The 13,743-nt window shown below is 49.1% G+C and overlaps 1 long non-coding RNA gene across 1 annotated transcript in view; it reads left to right on the top strand.

The window, feature by feature from the left end:
- Positions 1 to 13,743, top strand: part of LOC137381200 (uncharacterized) — a 493,787-nt gene that overhangs the window by 243,046 nt on the left and 236,998 nt on the right. The window lies entirely within an intron of this gene.

Below are 13,743 nucleotides of genomic sequence, written 5' to 3'. Positions count from 1 at the left end.
GAACCAATCAGAGACTACCCCGGTGGAGATAATACAACAAAAGACCTTCGCAGTGACTCTCTCTGTGGAGATACTACAATAACAGACCCACTCAGTGACTCCCCCTGTGGAGATACTATAATAGCAGAACCAATCAGAGACTATCCCTGTGGAGATACTACAACAAAGGACCTTCTCAGTGACTCTCTCTGTGGAGATACTATAATAACAGACCCACTCAGTGACTCTCCCTTTGGAGATACTATAATAACAGACCGACTCAGAAACTCTCCCTGTGGAGATATTTTAAGAACAGAACCAACCAGCCACTCCGCTTGTGGTGATAATATAATAACAGAACCACTCAGTGACTCTCCCTGTGGAGATACTACAATAACGGACCCACTCGAAGACTCTCCCTTTGGAGATACTGTAATAACAGACCGACTCAGAAACTCTCCCTGTGGAGATACTATAATAACAGACCAACCAAGTGACTCTCCTGTGTTTTAGTTTTTTAGTTTTAGTTTTAGAGGTACAGCACTGAAACAGGCCCTTCGGCCCACCGTATCCGTGCCGACCATGAACCACCCATACTATAATAACAGACACAATCATTCACTCTCACTGTGGGGATGGTATCATATCAGAAACACTCAGTGACTCTCTCTTTGGATATACTATAATAACAGACCCACTCAGTGACTCTCCCTGCAGTGATACTGTAATAACAGACCCACTCAGTGACTCTCCCTGTGGAGATGCTATAATAACAGACCCACTCAGTGACTCTCCCTGTGGAGATACTATAATGACAGACCCACTCAGTGAGGCTCCCTGTGGAGATTATATAATAACAGTCCCACTCAGTGACTCTCCCTGTGGAGATACTATAATGCCAGACCCACTCAGTGATTGTCCATGTGGAGATACTATAATAACAGGCCCACTCAGTGTCTCTCACTGTGGAGATACGAGAAAAACAGATCCAGTCACTGACTCTCCACTTGGAGATACAATAATAACAGTCCCACTCAGTGACTCTCCAAATGGAGATTCTATATTAACAGACCCACTCCGTGACACTCCCTGTGGAGACACTATAATAACAGACCCACTCAGTGACTATCCCTGTGGAGATACTATAATAACAGACCCACTCAGTGACTCCCCCTGTGGATCTTCTATATTTACCGCCCCACTCAGTGACACACCCTGTGGAGGATATAAACTTACAGCCTCGCTCCGTGACTCACCCTGTGGATATGCTTTCATATCAGACCCACTCTGACAAACCCCCTATGGAGATACTACAATAACAGACGCATTCAGTGACTCTCCATGTGGAGAATATATACGAACAGACCAACATAGAGACTATACCTGTGGAGATACTATAATACCAGACACACTCAGTGACTCTCCCTGTGCAGAGACTATTATTGCAGTTCCACTCTTTTACTCTCCCTGTGGAGATACTATAATAACCGCCCCATTCATGGAGAGTGTCGCAGTGAGGGGAACTACTGATTGAGTCAATAAGAGAGAGGGGAAGACGGAGATGGAGAGAGATTACCAGTAAGAGTAGCTCTCCACTTCTCTCTCCATGCCTATATCTCCCTTTCCCACTGTTACATTCTTTCCATCTATATTTCTCCCTCTCTCCTGATGTTTCACACTCTGTGCCTATTTCCTGTACCTCGGTGTACTCAGGTTTACATCAAAGTATGATTATATTTGACATTTGCCCTTTCGATCTAACCTAACAACGTGACTGTCTCCAACATTCTCTCTGTGTCTGTGAACAGCGGGACGTTGGACTGAATGTTCACTGATTGCTGAGGTTGACAGGACAGGTGGATAAGCTGGTTCGGAAGGGATAAGGGAGACTTACATTTCCCGACCAATTGAAATAATCTCTCAGTGTCGACACTATCCAGTCCCTTTGGAATATGTTTCATTGAGATCACCTCTCATTCTTCTAAACTCCAGAGAATACACATCCAATTTACTCAGCCTCTCATCATAGGACAATGGCAGAGAAGCTAAACAAATACTCTGTGTCTGTCGACATGTTCTCTATCATGCTCTGTAATCTTCCTTGAATCATTGAACACTGCAGTTTATGGATCATTTCACTGTTTGTTCTGATGAATTTGTTTGATTGGCAGTGATGATATTTTTGGACCATTGCATTGAGTCCAATGGGTTGCAACCAGGATTATTGGGTGATTTCTCTCTGCAACTTTTAATCTTTAATAAAGCTTATCTGGGCATTAACCTGCAATCTATTTTTATATGTCTGACTATACTCATTATGCGGGGGGAATAAAGTTAATTTTGTCTGGTTGTGCACACAATTAACTGACTGTTTGTCACCGCAAGACTTTCTTTCCTGTGAACGTGTACTGATCTCTCCCTTATAGAGACACACACACATACAATACACACATACATACACACATATAACATCTGCCTTTCTCTCTGCCCACATCTATCCTGGACTTACCCTCTCTCTCTCTGATGGGCACTCTATCTCTGATTCATTTTTCACACTTTCTGAACACGCTGTGTCTGCTCTTTTCCTCTAATTTCTCACTTTTCTTCCAAACTCTCTCTCCATCTCTCTCTCTCTTTCGCTCTGTTACTCTCTCCTCACCTTTATCTTTCCATTGACCTGTTTTCTCACTCTCAAACTCTACCTCTCCCTCACTCTCCACCTTCCTTTCTCTTTTATCGCTCTTCACATCTCTCTATCATGATCTCTCAATCTCTGTCCAACTGAGGAAATTCTCCCTCCATTTCTCACCATCTCTTGCTCTCTCACTCTCTTCCTATCACCTATTTTCTCTGAGCCTCTCCATCTCTCTATTATTGTTTCAATCTCATTTATCTCTCTCTCCCCCACCATCACTCTCTCTTTTCGATTTCCCTCTCTATTACTTGCTCTCTAACTCTCTTGCTCTGTCTGTCCATGTTGGGTCCCTTTAAGAGTTTGGGACAGTTCGTCCGGTGCAGGGACCCTTTAAGGGTCTGGTGCTGGCCCCTCCCCCACCCCGGGCTGGTCACATGCCCCCCAAACCGCGGCTGCGCGGAGGCTGGAGGCAGCTTTTGACCCCTGTGACCTCCAAACACGTGAAGTGACGCAGCCAATCAGGGCTCAATGAGGCGCGTGGAGAGACCGCGGCCTCTTCAGCCGCCATGTTTGCGTGACCTCCCGCCGGCTGTTTATTTCCGTCAGAAAGCAGCTGCAAGGAAAAGGTGAAGTGGCTTCAGTTGTCAATCACAATGGAGGAAACTTGAAAGTCTGAGCCTCGGGAGAATGTAAAAAGCGGCAGTTAACGGGCCTGTCGAAGTGCGCATGTGCAGAGCTTCCTCCCAGGGTGCAGCACGGCCCGTGCCACAGGTCGGGGCTTTTTCCAGCCGCGCGGCATTGTGGGGGCCGCAGGACGTCATTAACCCCTCATTAACTCAGTCAAAATCAACTCATTACGTCTCAGCTCCCGCTCTCTCCTTTTCATATTGCAGGCTGAAATAGGCTTTGTTGGCAACAACACCATCCAGGGTGTGATCAGATACTCTGTCCCTTCGCAAACGATTTCCTGTCCCTCCAACAGCTTGTGCCATTGCCCTATTTATCGGTGTTTATTTTTCCCCCTTCTGATGTTATTGAATTTGTTAGTGGCTTTTATCCTCCTGAAATGGCTGGTGAATTTGTTGGTCTTTTTCTCCTGGCTTCAAACCTTACCCTCTCTCCGTCTGTCTCACTCCGTGTGTCAGAGATAGCAGGAGGGAGAGTCAGAGAGAGGAAGACGGAGATAGAGACACAGATAACAACCCCAGCTTCTCCAATCTATCCACGTAACCAAGTCTCTCATCCCTGGAACCTTGCTCCTGAAGTTTTTCTGCACCATGTCTAATGCCCTCACATCCTTCCTAAATTGTGCTGTCCATAATTGGATACAATACTACTCGAGGATGCAGCAGTGTTTTATAAAGCTTCATCATAACCTCCTTGCTTTTATACTCTTAGCTTCGATTTACAAAGCCTGGGATCCCATATGCCTTTTAACCACTTTCTCAACTAGCCCTGCCACCTTCAATTTGTGCACAGATATCCCCACGTCTCTCTGTTCCTGCACCCACTTTCTTCTGTTCTGAGGTTCTCGTAACATCGAGGGTCAGGAGGTCAGGGAGGTTTAGAAAGGAGGGGGAGAGAAAGCAAACAAACAGGAAGCACGTATGGGAACACCACCACCTGCAAGTTTCCCTTCAAGTCTCACATCATCCTGACTTGGAACTATATCGCCGTTCCTTCACTGTCACTGGGTCAAAATCCTGGAACTCCCTTCCTAACAGCACTGTGGGTGTACCGACCCCACATGGACTGCAGTGGTTAAAGAAGGTTCAAGGTCAATTCGTGATGGTAAATAAATGTTGGCCAAGCCAGTAACGCAAACATTTAACACATGAATAAAAAATAATAACGATTTGGAACCAAGTCACTTCAGGAGATATTAGACGAACAAAGAACAGTACAGCGCAGGAACAGGCCATTCGGCCCTCCAAGGCTGTGCCGATCTTGATGCCTGTCTAAACTAAAACGTTCTCCACTTCTGGGGACCGTATCCATCTATTCCCATCCTATTCATGTATTTGTCAAGATGCCTCTTAAACGTCGCTATCGTATCTGCTTCCACCACCTCCCCCGGCAGCAAGTTCCAGGCACTCACCACCCTCTGCATAAAGAACTTGCCTCGCACATCCCCTCGAAACATTGCCCCACGCACCTTAAACTAGACAGAAGAACATACGAAGTAGGAGCAGGAGTTGACCACTCAGCCCCTCAAGCCTGCGCTGCCATTCAATAATATCATTGCTGATCTGTCCCAGGACTCAACTCCTCTTTCAGGCCTGCTCCGCATAACGCTCGACACCTCGAGATTTCAAAAATGTATCTATCTCTTCCTTAAATACAATTAGTGACCTCGCCTCCACAAATCTGAGGTTCAGAATTCCAGATTTCAGCACCAAAAACTTGGTCAAAGAGCTTTTATTTAGGGAGCGTCATCAAATAGGAAAGAACATTAATGAGACGGAGAGGTTTAGGAAAGAAATTCCAGTGTTAGGGCCTTGGCAGCTTGAATGCACGGCCACTAATGGTGGAACGATTCAAATTGGGGATGCTCAAACGGCCAGAATTAGAGGATCGCAGATATTGGGGGATTGTGGAGCTGGAGGAGATTGCAGAGATAGGGTGGGTTTTTTTGTAGAAAATAGTTCCAAAATTACATCACCCTTTGTGTGCAGAAGTGTTAATAAATTTCACCCTTGAAAGGCTTTTCAACAAATGTTCGATTTTTAGACAATCCCCCTCGTCCGAGACTCCCCAAACTAGTGAGAAGAGTTTCTCTTTATCTACCCAAACAGCTTCCACTATTATCTTGTAAACTTTCATCAAGGCAACCCTTACCCTTCTTACCTCCAAGACACAGCGTGAAGCTCTGTCTACACTGTCCCATCAAATGCTGCCAAGCCAAGTTATCTACAGAGCAAATCTCTGTCTTCTCTGTTCCATCAAACACTCGCAGAGCAGGTACAGTGTGGGGTTAGATACAGAGTAAAGCTACCTCTCTTTATGCCTCTCTTTCTCCTCCACCATCCGCATGGGGAGAGTAACAGTGAGAATGACAGGGATAGATATGCAGAGAGAATAACAGTGAGAGGGAAAGATAGCAATGGGGAGAGATTATCGGAGAGAAAGAGGAAGAGATTTCAATGGAGAATGTCATTCAGTGTTCCTGCAAATCTGTGTGCAGCAGCATGGAAGGTACCATGCAGGTCCTGTTCTGTGATGAATAACAGGTCTGCAAAGATTCTTCAAATATTTAAAGAGACAGCGCAAGAAAAAAATCACTGGCCGTGCACAACAACTTAATTTTCATGGAACATTGGAGCCAGCTGTGGCTCCGTGGGTAATAGTCCTACCTCTGAGTTATATGTTTGTGGGTTTAGGACAGAACACAAAATCCACGCTGATGCCTCCCAACAGAAAATCAGAACAGACCAGCGAGACTCAGAAAAATGAAACGTGTGTTAAATGTGTGAGCCTAGCCTTTTGGAATGTTTTAATGTTTGAGTAAATTTTTAATGTTTGCCGATGATACCAAATTTGGAGGAGATGCAAACAGTGAGGATGACACCAATCGACTGCAACAGGACATTGATAGTTGAGCAGAATGGGCAGACAAGTGGCAGATGGAATTTAAAACAGGGAAATGTGAGGTGATGTATTTTGGCAGAAGTGATAGGGAGAGGCAATTTAGACTTAATGGCACAGTTCCAGAGAGTGTGCAGGGACAGAGGGACCTGGGGGTACATGTACATACATCTTTGAAGGTGGTAGGACATATTGAGAGAGCAGTCAGCAAAGCATGTGGCATCTTCGGCTTCATAAATAGTTGTGGATACAAATGCGTGGAAGCTATGCTGAACATTTACAAAGCTCTGGTAAGGCCACAACAAGAATATTGCATCCAGTTCTGGTCACCACACATTAGGAAGGATGTGAGGGTCCTTCAGTGGGATCAGAGGAGATGGCAGTTTCAGGGAGGGGAGGGTTTAGCAAACTGGATTGGAAACAGCTCCCTGCAGGTAAATGACTGTCAGAGCAGTGACAGTTAGTGCGGGTTGAGAACAAATATTTTCCCACAAAGACAAACAGAGTGAGACTCCCAAATCTAGAGCCCCTTGGATAACAAGGATCAAACCGGGTGGCATAAGGCACAAAAGGGAAGCTTATGTCAGATACCGAGAGTTCAATACCACAGAAAGCCGAGATGAGTGAAAAAGCACAGGGGTGAAATTAAAGATCAAATTCGGAGAGCAAAGAGAGGGCTGTAAATATATTACCAAGTAAAAGTAAGGAAAACACAAAGATGTTCTCCAAATACATGAAGATCAAGAGGATAACTTAGGACAGAGTATTAAGGACCAGAAAGGGAATGTGTGTGAGGAGGTGGGAGACGTGGGCATGGTTCATAATGTATACTTTGTGTCTGTCTTTATAAAAGAGAGGGAATGATACAGTCATTGTAGTTAAAGAATAGGAGTGTGAAATATTGGATGGGATAAACAGAGAAAGAAGGAAATATTAACGTGTTTGATATCTTTGAAAGTGGAGGAATGGTCAGGCATGGATGCATTGGAATCAGTTCAGAGAAGGTTCATTCGGCTGATGCCTGGGATGAAGGGGCTTTCTTATGAGGAATGGTTGAACAGGTTGGGCCTAAACTCATTGGAGATCAGAAGAATGAGAGGTGATCTTATTGAAACAGACAAGATTGTGAGGGGACTTTCCAGGGCGGATGCTGGGATGATGTTCCCCTTGTGGGGGAGTCTAGAACTAGGGGGCACAGTTTAAAAATAAAGGGTCTGCCATTTAAGACTGAGCTCAGGAAGATATCTTTCTCCCAGCGGCTGGTTAGACTGTGGAATTCTCTTGCCCAGAGAGCAGTGGAGGTTGGTTCATTGAACATATTCAAGGCTGAGTTCGATAGATTTATGATCGACAAGGGAGTCAAGATGATAGAGGACAGGCAGGAAAGTGGAGTTAAGGTCACTATCAGATCAGTCATGATTTTATTGAATGGCGGAACAGGCTCGAGAAGCTGAATGGCCTCCTCCTGCTCCTATTTCTCAGAATCCTGCGAATAAATTGGAGGGTTTTCTCTCCATTCTTTAAGACATTTTTATAGCAGAGACAGGGCCATGTGTAATCTCAACAGAGACAGGGTCCAGTGCAGACCTAACTAGTGCATTGATAACTGAGACTAATGTAGATTGTATCAAGGATACAGAATTCTAACTCTGCTTTCAGGGGAACATTTTCAGGCCAGTACGTAGCAAGGCCAACAAGCGATGGGTCAGTTTTACACTTAGTTGTAGCAAATGAAGCTGGGCCTGTGGAAGGCGATTTCGAAAAAGTGGACTGGAAAAAGCGACTTGAAGGTAAATCAGTGTTAGAGCAGTGAGAGGGAATCATTTCATCCTGGAGGAGTTATTATTCCAGATTTATTTTTTATTTTCAGAGAAATTCAAATTCACAAGAGCCCAATGTGGGATTTGAAATCTTGCTTTTTCAGTCATTAGCTCAAGCTTTCAGATTACAAACTGTAAAAGACATTCACCTTCCGACAGTTGTTGCCTGACTGTCTCAGCTTTTGTATATAGTCCCTAATCCTGTTCCTTCACGTGTCGAAAGACTTTGATGTTATTCAGACATTGGTAAACCAATTCATTCTCTCAGGACATCAGCTTAAAGACCTTCTGGGATGCAATCCACGATCTAACTCACACACTATTCAAGCAGCCAAAATCTTCAACTCCATTCAAACACCCCGATATCCTTTCCCTGCACAGATAACTGACAGTTCCACAAGGCAGGAATGTCTGAATGAGATACCGCATTTACCTGACACAATCCAAGCTCCAAATTGAATCATTAAGATATAGAAAATACCACAGCAATGTGACTTGTTCCTTGTAACAGTGAGACTGAAACATTTCAGGGTACTATTCAACCAAGAATGATTCCGAGAAAAGTCAGGATCGGTATTAAAAGAGAAAGAGAGAGAGCGAAATGGGGGGAGGGTGAGGGGGCGAGAGAGAGAGACTGTCAGCTCCTGTACGTGGAAGGCCTCTCTGTTCCTGCACCCATTTTAACATTGTACCATTTAGTTTAGATTGCCTCTCCCACAGACTTCCTTCCAAAATCCATCACTTCACATTTCTCAGCATTGAAGTTAACCTGCCATGTGTCTGTGCAATTCACCAGACTGCCAATAGCTTCCTGAAGTCTGCTACTATTCTCTTCCCTCTTTACAACATTTCCAATGTTGTGTGCCGTCTGCATCTTTGAAGTTATGCTCTGTAAACCCAAGTCAGGTCATTAATAGACATCAAAAAGAGCAGTGGTCCCAATACAAACCTCTGGGTGGCACCACTCTATACCTCCCTCCAGTCTGAAACAACCGTTCACCACAACTCTCTGTGTTCTGTCTCTTAGCCAATGTCGTAACCTCTCTGTCACTGTCCCTTTAATCACAGGAGCAACAATATTGTGAAATAGCCACAAAAGAGGTGGATGATACAGACATTGTGTTTAAGGAGGAGTGAAATATTGGATGCTATAAAGAGAGTAGAATGATACCTGGACTCCAAGGGTTAAGCTAAGAGGGAGAATCACAAACCAGAGGAAACAGTTTTTAAATGTGATCTAGGACAGTCCGCTGTGATATCACCGAATCACAGACTGCTCCTGCACAGAAAGAGGCCAATCACCCATCGTGCCCGTGTGGGCTCAATGAAGTTCTCCCTGGTGTCCTGGACAATATTTATAACACAACCAAAATCACTAAAACAAGATTCTTCTTATTATCACATTGCTGTTTGTGGGAGCTTGCTGTGCACGATTGGATGTACCGCTGTACATCTCTACCCACTCTGAGAAACAACAGTTCACAACAATTCTCTGCTTTCTGTTTCTTGGTCAATGTTAGATACAGAGTAAAGCTCCCTCGACACTGTCCCCATCAAACACTCCCAGGACAGGTACAGCGCTGGGATTGGCTGCTCTCTGATTTGGGAGCCTGAGTGTTGAGAGCCTCAACGAGGTGCAGCTGAGATTGCTGGTGGCAGTTGGAGGTTGCAGAGGTGGAGGGAGGAGCTGCACTGAGCAAGGGAGAGCAGCTACCAACAAGCAGAGGAAAACTCCAACAACAGTCTCCATTAAAGAGAAGAAAGGGACATTTTTTGGAAACAAGGCTTTGTCTGGAGGTGGGTGCTGAACACCAGTAATTTACTTTGGACTGTTGGGGGAGGAACAAGTGGCTGGAACAACAAGGGGTGGGGCTGCCAATTCAGCAGGGATCTGTGCTGCTGCAAAAGCACACAGGGAAGCTCCCTCCCCACCCCAATTGCCAAGCCTGGGTCAGCTGAAGCTGCCCAGCTAAACAGACGGAAGGGGATAGATAGTGCCTGGGCAGCTTCAGCTGACCCAGGTGAAGACGACTCCCCCAACCAGAAGACCGGAAGACCAACTTCAAAGACTGTTTGTTTTAAGTGTACTGTGAGCACCACCTCCAGAAAGCAAGTCATCCCTTCCAGCCTGCCTTTGTCTCTCCTCTCTTACCTCAGCCTCTCCACTAACCTGTTGTTTGTTTGTTTGTCTTTTCAAATTTTTCTGTGAGTCGCTGTTATTTAGTGTGCAAGTCCACAATTTGGGGTGGGTTTAGCTCTTAGACCCATGGAAAGCCCTTCATCACCGGTGGCGGGGCCCTCTACTACCTACGCAGCTGCAACTTCTGTGGCTGCCCACGTGGCCCCGTCACCCTTTAAATTATTGACATGCAGCCATGGGGTGAAGAGCTATCCCCACCCCAACATGTCTATTGAGGCCTGCGTTAAGGCAATGGCCGTGGTTGTCGGCCCCTCGGCCATTGTTGCGGCCTCAAAGATGTATGGGAAGGCTGTGTTCTTTTTGAAGACCGAGCGGGCGGTGTCCCTGGCCCTGAGTAAAGGGCTCACTGTGGGGGGGACCTTCCTGCCAGTGGACCCTCTGGGGGCCACTGCGCATCGGATAATGTTGTCCAACGTCCCACCCTTCATTCCCAGTGAGCTCCTCCTCCCCCACCTGCACCATCTGGGGGAGGTGAGGTCGGGGATCACCCCAGTCCGGCTTGGTCTTCGGGAGCACAGCCTCCAACATGTATACTCCTTCCGCCGCCAGTTATTTATGCAGCTGGCGCGGGAGGAGGACACGGAGGGCCAATTTTATGTGGATTTCCAGAGGACGGCCTACCGCGTCTTTTGGACGTCGGACGGGGCGCGGTGCCACGTCTGCAAGGGGGTGGGGCATGTTCGTAAGAACTGCCCCAACCTCACGGCCGACAGCTCCACCTCGGCGGCCCAGAGTGGTTCCACAGCACCTCCTCCCACTCCCCCCGCACATCCAACAGACACCGCTCAGTCGGTTCCGGAGGCTGTGGTTTTCACAGCCTCTGGCGGGGAGGGGAGTGCCCGTCCGAGCGGAAGGAAGACGCGGGGAAAAAAGAAACATCGTGAGGCGCGTCCCCTGGACACTTTGACTCAACCCGAGCCTGAGCTCAGTCCAAAGCCCGTTCTCATGGGATCCACCTGACTCAGGGCTGGGCTCAGGCCCAGGGTGAATAAAAAGAAGGAGGGTGCGGAGGCGGAGGCCTCTGATGACATGGAGGTCTCTGAGCCTCTGCGCCCTGGTTGCAAAAAGAGGAGAAGGCACCCCTCCACTGAGGTAATGAGGGGCCCTGAGGCGCAGGGCCCATCTGTTGGAGGGGAGCTGTCTCCTGATTCGGGTCCCCAGGTTTCCCCTACCGCCACCACCAATGCTAAAAGGTCCGGGCAGGTGCTCCTTATGCTTCAGGATGGAGGGGAGGGGAAGGCCCCAGGACATGAGGCCCCTCCTGAAGAAGTACGTGGGGCCCTGCTTGGGCTGGGGGAGCCTGAGGACGTCGCCCATTCTGCCACTGCTACTGGGTCGGGTGCCCTGAGTGAAGGGGAGGGCGAAGACCCAGAGGGTCAGCCCTCCCAGCCGGAGTCTACCACCAACCAGGAGAAACCCGAACCAGTTATAACTGAGAATGCTGCCCCATCTGCTGGGCCTGTGGGTGCTGGCGGAGCGGGAAAGCGTCCCCTCTCTCCGCCTCCGGTCTCGGCTCCAGCTGGATGTCCGGAGTCGGGAACTTCTGTCTCCCCTGGACCACTCATTGGCTTGGGGACGGAGGTGGAGGGGCGTCCTAGACTGCTGGCGCCCAGATGCTCCAGTTTCACAATAGAACCCAGAGAGGACTCCTCCACCATCGATCCTGGGGGTGGGATCGTGAAGGAGGCGGGTTCAGCTGGCGCGGCGGGGACGTCCGCTTCACGGTGTGTAGTTGATGTGTCGGCCGCTGGCGGTGACGACCCGTAGGAGGATGGGGATTCGGTGTGGGGCAAGGAGGATGATCGTGATTCCATCCTCAGAGAGGTGGTGGAGTCCCTCGTGCCTCCCACCGAATCTCCTCTCATCCCCACGGCGGAACTCCGTGATTTCCTCATGGTTTGCAGGGTCTGCCGCAATAAAGTTCAGCTGGCCCTCGACCGTTGGTCGAATCTGGTACTGATCATCCAGTCCGTCCGTGCCGCCCTGAAGATAACGGGCAAGCGCGCGGGCATGAAACTGGTTCAGAGGCGCCGTTTTAATGTGTTCCTCAATGGGTTGCTGGGGGAGTGGAAGGCCAGGTGCACTTCCACTCCCTCCTCACAGTGAGGTGTTGGTGACGGGTTTTAAGTACCTTTGACATGAAGATAACTATAGCCAGCCTCAACATCAACGGCAGCAGGGGGTCTCACCGCAGATTTCACAATCTCTCAGTCCTCAGGGAAGGCAGATACGCGGTGAGCCTTCTGCAGGAAACCCACACCGTTCCGGGAGACAAAGCCATCTGGCTACTGGAGTGGCAGGGTGGGGTCTACATGAGTCACCTCACCCCTATTTCTGGTGGGGTGGCTATCTTGTTGGCCCCGTCTTTTCAGCTGGAGATCTTGGGTGTCAAGGAGCTAGTGCCGGGCCTCTTGCTCCACCTCGCCGTTCGCCTGGGTAGCGTGCTGCTCCACTTTGTGAACGTGTATGTGCCCAGGCCCAGCGCGTTGAAAGTGCGCTTCTTTGAAGAAGTGTTCGCTCTCTTGAGCTCCATCGATAGCGGCGAGTGCATCATCCTCGGGGGGCGGGGGTGGATTTTAACTGCACCCTCGAGGTGGGTGTTCGCTCCGGTCCCCAGCGCGGCCAAGCGTCGATGGAGAAGTTGAGGTGACTGATCAGCTCCCTTAACTTAGTGGACTTCTGGCGGAATCTCCATCCCGACTCCAGCACCTTCACGTGGAGGTCTGGAGGAGGAGGGTCACGAATCGACCGCTTTTACATTCCGCAGGCGTACGTCTCCCGCGTCTCGGCGACCTCCATGCGGCTGGTGCCGTGCTCCGACCACCGCCAGGTGTGGGCGGAGTATACTCTGCACCGCTCGTGGGCGGGGTCCGCGTACTGGCATTGTAACAACCGGCTGCTGGAGGACGAGCGATTTCGGGACTCGTTCTGCCGATTCTGGGCCGACTGGAGAAGGAAGCAGGGACGCTTCCCCTCCTTAAGGCTATGGTGGGATGTGGGCAAGACTCACAGCCCCGTCTTCTGTCAGGAGTATGCGAAGGGGTACACCAAGAGGCGGGAAGCCGAGATCGGGCGCCTTGAGAGGGAGGTGCTAGACTTGGAGTCCCGCCTTGGTCATGCCGTCACGGACACGGCCCTGTGGCATCCGTACAAAGAGAAGAAGGGCGCGCTGAGGGACCTGCAGCTCATAGGGTCCCGAGGCGCGTACGTGAGGTCGCGGATCCAGATCCTGGAAGATTTGGACCGCGCCTCTCCCTTCTTCTACTCGCTGGAAAAATGGCGGGGGGTCCGTAAGCAGCTCGTCGAGCTGCTGGCCGACGACGGATCCTCCATCACGGATCCGGAGGGAATGGGCCTCCTGGTCCGGACTTATTACAGTGCGTTGTTCTCTCCGGATCCGTCCAGCGAGGATGCGCGCAGAGTTTTGTGGGAGGACCTGCCGCAGGTCAGCCCGGAGGGCGCCGAAGGATTGGAGGCTCCGCTCACGTTGGCGGAGCTGACTGGCGCCCTCCACCAGCTCTCGA

The sequence above is a fragment of the Heterodontus francisci genome, chromosome 21 (assembly GCF_036365525.1).
Source record: "Heterodontus francisci isolate sHetFra1 chromosome 21, sHetFra1.hap1, whole genome shotgun sequence".
Taxonomy (NCBI): domain Eukaryota; kingdom Metazoa; phylum Chordata; class Chondrichthyes; order Heterodontiformes; family Heterodontidae; genus Heterodontus; species Heterodontus francisci.
This window is presented reverse-complemented; position numbering and strand designations above follow the sequence as displayed.